Source organism: Leptonychotes weddellii, chromosome 12, assembly GCF_054177405.1.
Source record: "Leptonychotes weddellii isolate Sample4059 chromosome 12, ASM5417740v2, whole genome shotgun sequence".
Lineage (NCBI taxonomy): Eukaryota > Metazoa > Chordata > Mammalia > Carnivora > Phocidae > Leptonychotes > Leptonychotes weddellii.
The window spans coordinates 45,856,601-45,866,198 of record NC_138380.1 but is presented as its reverse complement, the minus strand read 5'-3'; the positions used below and the strand labels follow the sequence as shown (position 1 = coordinate 45,866,198).

Genomic DNA, 9,598 nt, shown 5'->3' with positions numbered 1-9,598 from the left:
CCGTTCACAGCAATTTGATTCTGTTCTGCTTACATTAAAGCTATTTTTCAATTCAGGTCCATTCTCTGTGAGTAAACACAGACATCCAGAGAGTGACATAATGCTTATCTAAAGAAATTTTATATGAAAGCAACGTGCTTCTCAGCCATAAATCCACTTATTATTATTTAAGAATCATATTCCACTCATATTCCAGGGGTCTTGGGGAGCCTAGAAACAATCAAATTCTGACTCACAAACAAACAGATTGAGGCAGGGTGATGATAAATCAAGTCCAGAAAAATTCGATTTCAGGGTATAAACCCTATGACTAAGAACAATGACATTACCATTGCATTTTCTGTATTTCTCCAAGATGAAGGAAATATGTCATCAACTTTTTAAAACAAAAGCATCAGAGAAATAACTAAAGGAACAACTCCCTCATACTGCTACTCTATTTATTATCAAAGAGGTTTTGAATTTTCACGTAGGTGAAGCAAGCCCAGGAATGACACTGTAAGACTACACCCTGCCTGCTATAAGCTTCTACAAAGAATCTTCTTCGAGCGAATCAATATTTCTCAATCTTTTCACATAAGAGGGATCATTTATGAAAAATATTTTACTTCAGACTTTTTAAAAAAATCAAATGTCTTTGATTTTAACTTATGAAAAATCTCAGATATATGTAAAAGTACACAGCAGCACTGTCCCAACAGAAATGTAATATGACCCATATATGTAATTTTAATTTTCAAGTAGCCAATTAAAAAGAGTAAAAGGGAACAGGTGAAATTGATTTTAATTATATATTACCGTACTACGTCCAAAATATCATTTGAACATATAAACAAAAATTATTGAGATAATTTTACATTCTTTTCCGTACTAACTCTTCGAAACTCAGGGTATATGTTACACTTATAGTACATGCCAATATGGATTAGCCACATTTCAAGTGCTCAGTAGCCACACGTGGCCAATGGCTGCCCTGGTAAACAGCAAATACAGAGAACAGTATTAAAAACTCCATGAATTCATCACCCAGCTTCAGTCATCATTACTTGTTCCTTCTAAACTCCCTGCCCAACCTCAAATTATTCTGAAGCAAATGCTAAAAAAAATTGTAACATTTCATTCATGTCCAAATTTCCTTATCTTCTTTTTTAACAGTTGTATAGTTGCTCAAATTGGGATCTAAACAATCAACTATGAGGATCTCTTTTTAATGACATTTTTTGATGACACTGACGTAACAGGAGTTGTACTTTTTGGAAAATGCTTCTTTCGTTCAGATGTTTCTCACACATCTATCTTACGTGAAACACCGCTCTAGCCCCAAGACACAACAATAAACAAGACTCAAAGGAACTTCTGGTTCAGTTCCTGACTCCCCGTTAGGACCACTCAAAGAGGCTTTACTAAGCAATACCAGTTCCATCAATGGGCAAATGGATAAATAAAACATGGTATTACATACAATGGGGTGGTATTAGGCAATAAAAACAGTGAAGTGCTGATTCAAGCTATAACAAAGATGAACTCTGAATACAACAATTCCGTGATAGAAGCTAAACAGAGAAAGACAACATACTGTATGATTCCAATTACATGAAATGTCCCGGATAGGCAAATCCACACAGACATAAAGTAGGTTAGTGGCTTCAGGGTAAAAGAGAAGACTGCTAATGGGTGTGATTTCTTCTGGGGTGATGAAATGTTCTAAAATTAATTATGATGATGGTTACACAACTATGAATATGCCAGAAATCATTGAATTGTATACTTTAAGTGGGTGAACTGTATAAAATATGAATTAAATCTCCATAAAGCTGTTATTGAAAAATAAGTAACTAAGCGAAGTAAGTCAATCAGAGAAAGACAAGTATCATATGATCTCACTGATATGTGGAATTTGAGAAACAAGGCAGAGAATCATAGGGGAAGAGAGGAAAAAATGAAACAAGATGAAACCAGAGGAGACAAACCATAAGAGACTCTTAATCTCAGGAAACAAACTGAGGGTTGCTGGAGTTGTGGGGGGTGGGAGGGATGGGGTGGCTGGGTGATGGACACTGGGGAGGGTATGTGCTATGGTGAGCGCTGTGAATTGTGTAAGACTGATGAATCACAGACCTGTAGCCCTGAAACAAATAATACATTATATGTTAATAGTAAAAAAATAAAATAAAAATTTAAAAATTTAAATAAGTAGATGAAGTATGTTACATTCACACAATGGAATACTATCCAGCTATAATACAGAATGAGAAAACTCCTCTAAAAGAAAACAAAACAACTCCAGTGACCAACCCTCCTTACCCCAAGTCACTGGATCCAGAAGCTTTGGGAGTGGGGCCTAAGTAGGGAAATTTTTTAAAAGATCCCTAAGTGATTCGAATGTAAACCAAATAAAAATCAGTGGTTTCAGGAAAGATTCAGTCCAGTGGTCAACAGTTACAAAACGGTATGTTAACTGCTCCCTATAAAATGGGTAGGCGCAGGGTGCCAGGAGGTTCTTTCTCCAACTTCAACTTGGAGGCAACAGAGGAAGACTTCCTGCACGGGGCATCCATGCTGAAACATGATGGATGAGTGGGAATTAGCCAGGTGAATGTGGGTGAGGAAGAGATTATAAAGAGGACAGAAGTTTAGGCAAAACTGGGAGGCCAAAGCACATTACGCATAGCCCTGAGGATACAGGCAGGGCCTGAACTTAGTTCAATGTGACTGGAAAACACAGAACAAAGTGATGACTGATGAACTGTGAAGCGGAGCTGATTCATAGAGGATCGAGTAAATCAGGTTAAAAACATGAAATGTTCATTTATCAATAAAATAGGGAACAAAATTTAGTTTAAATTCCATAACAGTTTTAATTTGTTTTTAATAACAGCATTACCATATATATGACAAAATAGTGCATATAAAAGACATTTATTCTACAGACAATGTTTGTTTTGTGACCGGGTCGGAGATCTCCTTGCAATATATCCAAGGTGAAAACAACCAGAATGGGTACTTTCCATGGATTTCAATAACTGGTATTTCTTTTACTTCATCCCAAATTGATGAAGGCATTACAGTATTGTGGATCAAGAAGTGGGAAACAAAATGCTACATTCCAATGACTTTTTTCACAGAATATTTTAACAGAATATAACCAAATATAATTGTTTCAAATTCTCTTTTTAATTGAGAGATTAAAAAGAGAATCCTACTATGGATATACCACACTTAGTGGTCTGAGGGATAGAAACATGAGGAATGGATATTAGCCCTGCTTTCAAGGCATTTACAATCTAGTAAGGGAGCCAATACATCTGAATAGATAACAAGCCAGGAGGCACTGGGGTGGGGGAATTGGTTGAGAATGGAGGGAGGAATGAAAGAAACAAAGTGCTAAAGGAAAGAAAGAAACCCACATACTCAATGGTCAGAAACTGAACTGGGGACTCTCATATTTTTTTTTTAAATGCTATAAGAGATTGAGTTCAAAGAGATTATTCTGTGAGAAGTGGCTCATGAGTTTAGCCTTGAAAGACTTGGGTTTTTCACAGTGAGAGACAATGAAAGAGCCTTCTAGGCAACAGGAGTGTAGGGGCAAAGGCAAAATGCTTCATTGCTGAAGAAAGTTCAGGCTGCCTGTGCACAGGGTTGGGGAATGAAGGGTGGAGGTGGGCTCTGAGCCCAGGCTGCCAGATCCTGATTCTAGGCTAAGGACTCTAGGCTTAAATGGGGACAGAAAGGACCCGGGGTTTCAGTCTCAGATCCATCTAGTATTAGCTGTAAAGCAGCCTCATCTGGAGTACAACTTTTCCTACCCTCACCTGGAGGTATAAAAACAGTGCCTACTCAGGGCGCCTGGGTGGCTCAGTTGGTTAAGCACCTGCCTTCCGCTCAGGTCATGATACCGGGGTCCTGGGATCGAGTCTCACATCAGGCTCGCTGGGGGAGTCTGCTTGTCCCTCTCCCTCTGGCCCTCCCATGTGTTGGACATGCTTTCTTCCTTTCTCTCTCTCTCTCATAAATAAATAAAATCTTTTAAAAAACAATAATAACAGTGCCTACTCTGGAGTCACTCTGAGGATTAAAGGCAATAACTCATCTACAGCACATAGGACAGTACAGCACAAGAAGTTCAGCAGCTGCTGCTGTTATTAGTTTCATTATTACTAACTATATAAGCCACTCAGGAATTTTGAGCAACACCATGACAGCACTTAAAGAATTCACCTGACTGTGCTATGCAGGAGAGCCTGAGGGAGGAATATCCACCTATAAGTAATGTTAGGACAGAGTGCAGAAGTCCCTAAGACCCCTGAGCAAACATGGTGCAGGGGCAACAGGAAAGAATTGATGTGAAAGGTGCTGAGGAGGAGAAAGCCAAGACCTGGGTAAGCATGAACATGGCCTGAACACTAGTGATTGGGAACTCAAGAGGGAATTTTCCAGAAGAGAGGGCTAAGAAGCTGATGAATAAGATGTAGACAGAAAAGAAATTCACAGGAACTACAAACAAGTCTCAATTATGCATGGAAGCCTCTTTCAACTGAACAGCTTCCATCTTCCTTTGTGTGCACACCCCCATTACTTCTGTGGGTATTCTAGGTTGGAGGGCTCCCCAACCCTCCCTGGAGTACTCCTGAAATGGAATTAACAATTAAGAAAACATCGTACTTCCCAGAAGCACATTATAAATAAAACTGGATTATTCAGACCCTCAAGTAAGGGAAAAACCTTATACTACCTCCTAAAACTGGAATGGAAGTAGAAAAAAAGGATCTCAAATTCCTTTCCACTCCTTTTTTGCTACTAGCCCTTTAGGTGGTAACCATGAAACGCTTATTTAACTTCTCCTTGCCCTCAGTTTCACTACAAGAATACAAAGAGCTGAAATGTAGTTATTTTACTAAAGGGTTGCTGCAGAAGCGTTTAGAATTAGCCGTGGTTTTTCTTTTCTTTTCTTTTCTTTTCTTTTTTTTATGGAAACAGAAACTAGCTGGCTTTCCAGCACTTTCCTTAAGAGGCATACAGCATTACGGTGTTCAGAATTCATTTACCACAGTGGGTAAAACCCATCCGATTTCTCTCTAGATTTAGGTGAAAGTTTCAATTTAAGTGAAAGAATTTCCTTTGCTCCTTATTAAAAGTCCCCCATTGGGGTGCCTGGGTGGTTCAATCGTTAAGCATCTGTCTTCAGCTCAGGTCATGATCCCAGGGTCCTGGGATGGAGCCCCACATCAGGCTCCCTGCTCAGCGGGGAGCCTGCTTCTCCCTCTCCCATTCCACCTGCTTGTGTTCCCTCTTTCCTGTCTCTCTCTCTCTCTGTCAAATAAATAAATAAAAATCTTAAAAAATAAAAATAAAAATAAAAAAAATAAATAAAAGTCTCCCATCTACCAAGCCCACAAACCATAAACTCAACCACAAAAATCAATGGCAATAAGAGTCTCAACAATACACGGGAGCCTGGGTGGCTCAGTCATTAAGCGTCTGCCTTCAGCTCGGGTCTTGATCCCGGGGTCCAGGGATCGAGCCCTGCGTCAGGCTCCCTGCTCTGCGGGAAGCTTGCTTCTCCCTCTCCCACTCCCCCTGCTTGTGTTCCCTCTCTCACTGTGTCTCTCTCTGTCAAATAAATAAATAAAACCTTTAAAAAAAAAAGAGTCTCAACAATTCAGAAAATAGTACAACTAGACGCTTGATACTAGCTGCAATAAGTTTACAGCCCATCCTCACGTGCTTTTAATGTATTGTATCACTGGACTCTATCATAAGTTAACTAATTAAATAGTGAGAGCAGGAGAGATTTCCGTGTCGTGGAAGGAGCTAAAGATTCAGAGTCAGAAAGAACTATTAACAAAAATCAAGCTCAGCAATTTACCATTGACTGGGGGCAAGTTCTTGAACCTAGGCTGCAGTTTCTTGATATGAAAAATGAACCTCAAGACGCTGCCTATAAAATGGTGAAGATTAAATGAGATAATGCAACCTTTGGCAGCCTGGTAGTATCTGTCCTACAATGTAACTATTAGCTAGTACTGAAACTGTATCTCAGTAATGATAAAGCACCAAATATTCTTTTGACTAAGCAATAGTTTTTATTACAAATAAAGCTAAACATCTATTGATTGTAATAGTGAAAACCACATTTTAGTTTCTTGGAAGTGGTCCAGCACAACAGAAAATGAACTAGAATTTTAGTTCTGCCAGGATAATCTTGGGGAAATTGGTTAAGTTGCTAGAGCCTCAACTTCCCATCTGCTTAGAAATACCTAGCTAATAATAAGACTATGATAATGTTTAATGAGGTAATCTATATAAAGTTATAGCACATATCCTGTTCTTAGTAGGTACTCAATCTATAGTAGTTATTGGTATTTGTTAATTTTCCCAGTAGAAAAAAAAAAAAACGGATAAATAAGCATGAAAATCAAAACCAGGTATGAAACCACCATTCTTCATATTTTACAGAGTTTTTATTCATTTATTCCATAATTTTTTCTTACAGACCTACTGTGTGTCAGGCACTGTTGTTGACTTTGGGGATGGAGTGATGAACAAGACAGATAAGGTCTCTGCTTTCCTGGAACTTCCATTCTAGTGGGGGAAGACAGATAGTAAACAGCCCAAGGAGATAATTTCAGAGAGAGAGTGCTATGAGGAACACCAAACAGAGTGGAGTGACAGCAAGTTGCGGGGGGGGGGGGGGGGGCGGAAATGGTCATTTAGCTAGGGTGTATTTCAGCCCAAGCCTGCCTGACTGGTGTCCTTTGGCCAGAAGGGGAAACCTCATCTTGTAAGATGCTCAGACGTAGAGTGTGGATGATCAGAAGTCAGACCTACATTTTTACCTGTGTTAGGATCTCTTCTGCAGCTGCAGCTTAAAATATTTATAAACGCCCAACCCAGTTCTCAAACTGTGAGGGTCAGTGCAACATCTAGGGGGGAGGGGGGAGGGGGCTTCTGATGCACCTTAGCACAGTTCCCAGACACGTCAAAACCGACGACTTCAGAGCCCCCTCGGCTCAGGGTCCCGACTGAGACTGGTACTTTGTGAGACGGAGGAAGACGAGTACAAGTGTGCCGAAGGTGGCCGGAAAGTTGCATTAACGAAGGAGGGCGGCTTGCTCCGGTAAGAAATAAATATCTGGACGATCTACCATAACGCCCTTCAGGGACTCTAGAAGCTGCAAACGTTTCCCAGGGCGCTGGGACGCCCAAGGGACGTATGCCCCTGGCGGGGAAAACCGCGAGTGGGGCAAACCGAGCCAGGGGACGCAGGCGAGCTGGGCGCCTGCACGGCCAGCGTCGCCCGGGTCCCCCCAGCACGCCCCATCCCGCGGATGTGGTAAAGCCTCGCGCTCGGCCCACTTACACGGGTTTCCTGTGCCTCCCGCCCCGGGGCCGCGCCTCTCGGCTACCCAGGACAGCCTCTCCGCGCCGAATCCTCCGGCGCCCGGACCCAGGCCCCCGCGCTCGGCGCCTCCTCGCCGTCAATCCCGGCCAAACCGTCCCCTTCAGAGCAGCACCGCGGCCCTACCTCCCCCGAGCCTGGCGCGGGCCGCGACCGCAATCTCCCCTGCTCGGGGCTGCCCCACCAGCCGGTTCTTCCCTGGGCGACAGGAGACAGACTCTGGTCCTACGGTGACTGGTGGCGCCCCCCAAACCGCAGCCCTTGCGAGCCCGCACCGCCTCTGGCCCCCACCACCCCAGAACCATTCTGGCGGGCGTCCCAGCGCTTACCTGCACGCTCCTACTTCTCCGGTGTGCGGCTCCGGGCTTCGTCCACACACCCGGGAGGCGGCAAAGCCCGCTTCTCCGGTCCTCCCGCAACGCGCAGCCGACAGTTCCCGTGCCAGCCGCAGGAGCCCGAGGCGGGGACGGCCACTCGCCGAAGGACAGCGAGTCCCGAGCCCGCGCCGCGCACTGGCCGCCTTGCGCTGGGGTCCCCTGCACTGCCCTGCCTGGCTCGCTGGCGTTGCAGTCGCGCGGCCAGTTCCCGGTACTTTGCCCAGAACTTCTCCACGCGCCGCCAGTAGATTAGCGGGAGAAGCAGCGCAAGGGGCGGAACGGGGAGGAGGAGCCTGTGGCCACCCTGGGGGCGGAGCCACACCAGCGGGGCGGGGAGGGCGGCTGAGTGACCACACTCCCACCAATCAGGAGTCGACCCCGAGGAAGAAGGTGGAGCGATGTACTTGCAAGGAGCGAGCGGATTCCATGACGCAGTCTGGGCGGTGGGGACCGGGGTTCCCGGCAGGTGGGAAGGGAGGAGGGAGAGGAGAGCTGCAGCAGCGTCGCGAAGGGGCTCAATAAGTTTTCCTCGAGTGGCGTTTCCAGGCCGGGGAAGGAGGGAAGAGAGGGAGAACAGGGAGAAGTGAGGGCGGCGCGGGAGGGGCTGGTTTAAGGAGACGGTTCCAGGAGACACACGTGCGAACAGGCAGAGGACTCGACCTCTTGAGGAAGTCAGAGGCAAAGGGATTGAGAACGGAGGAGAAAAAAACGTAGTGAAGGGAGGGTTGCAGGCATCGGATGACGAAGGACAGATTCGGCGTGGGACACCCGCCCAAGACTGTGACCCTAACATCCAGAGAGAGTGGGTTCAGATTCGTGCCGGGGTCCCAGGAGAAGACTGAGGGGAGTGTGGTCTTTTTGTTCTATGCTGTTCATGTGCAAGAGGGAAGGGAGAAAGAGCATCATAGTTAACAACATGCCGGAGCTCCCTGATAGACAAGGAAGTGTCCCCGACTTAACTGCCCACTCGCTCCTCCGCCTCCTTTGATCCTACCAAGAACGCAGCAACTGAGCCCCTGGGCCAGTTTGGAGACTGCAGTTGTGTCGAGTGCCGCAGATGGCTGGGTGGAAAGGGAATTAACATTTACTGAGCGCCTACTGTGTGCGCCTGGAGCAGATGTGGACTCGCTTCAGTGATAATGGCACACCAGGTTCCTGTTCTCCAGGAGCTGAGGTTTTAATGGGAAGCACACCATAAACAAGAACATATACAAATATATAAACAAACGAGTAAATACGGATGATCTATGAACACCGGGGTAATTGCTATGCGGAGTTTTCTTAAGTAGGCATCGGAAGCTGCGAAGTGCCCTGACGGCCCCTTGGCGGCGGTGGCTTTTATGCCTGTTCCTGAACCAGGGAAGGAAGCTGTCACACCTCAGTCTCAGGAAGAGCGTTCCAGGCAAAGGAAATGGAAAATGCAAGGTATTTAACCTCCCCGAAGACCCAGCTAACCTACCTGACCGAGCTGAACAACGAAGTGTGGCTCGCCGGGCTTGGTGCCCCACGCAGAAGAGAGGCTCCAAAATGTTAAATTCAGCGCCACATATCACTTGTGGCACTGGACGCGTTTCCAGTCTCCCAACTGACCCCACACTGAGGTTTCTAAGTCTCTTGCCGGAACCCCACTATTCACATTTCATTCATTGCGCTCCGTTTTCCGCTTTCTGGAACCATCCCTGTCGCGGAATGTCTGGGACTGTCAGTTTGGGATCCGGCCGGCGGCGAGCGAGGGCCGGGGGATCCGGACACGCTGCAGAATGAACTCGCCGAATGCTGCCCGCGTCGTACACACGGAGAACCTTAGTGGAGAAGATCTAAA

General features: G+C 45.4%; 1 protein-coding gene across 10 annotated transcripts in view; it reads right to left on the bottom strand.

Annotated features, from left to right (window-relative positions):
* The window catches only part of OSBPL3 (oxysterol binding protein like 3), a 176,460-nt gene extending 167,074 nt beyond the window's left edge, over positions 1-9,386 (bottom strand). For 7 of the 10 annotated variants that reach the window (XM_081800385.1, XM_081800390.1, XM_081800387.1 and 4 more), the window contains exon 1: positions 7,729-7,870. The gene's annotated coding sequence lies outside the window, so the exon portion shown is untranslated. Of the gene's footprint in view, positions 1-7,728; positions 7,871-9,235 lie in introns of those variants that run through there. The other 3 variants (XM_081800386.1, XM_081800393.1, XM_081800392.1) reach the window with 3 other exon arrangements.
* Between the last annotated feature and the right edge of the window lie 212 nt (positions 9,387-9,598).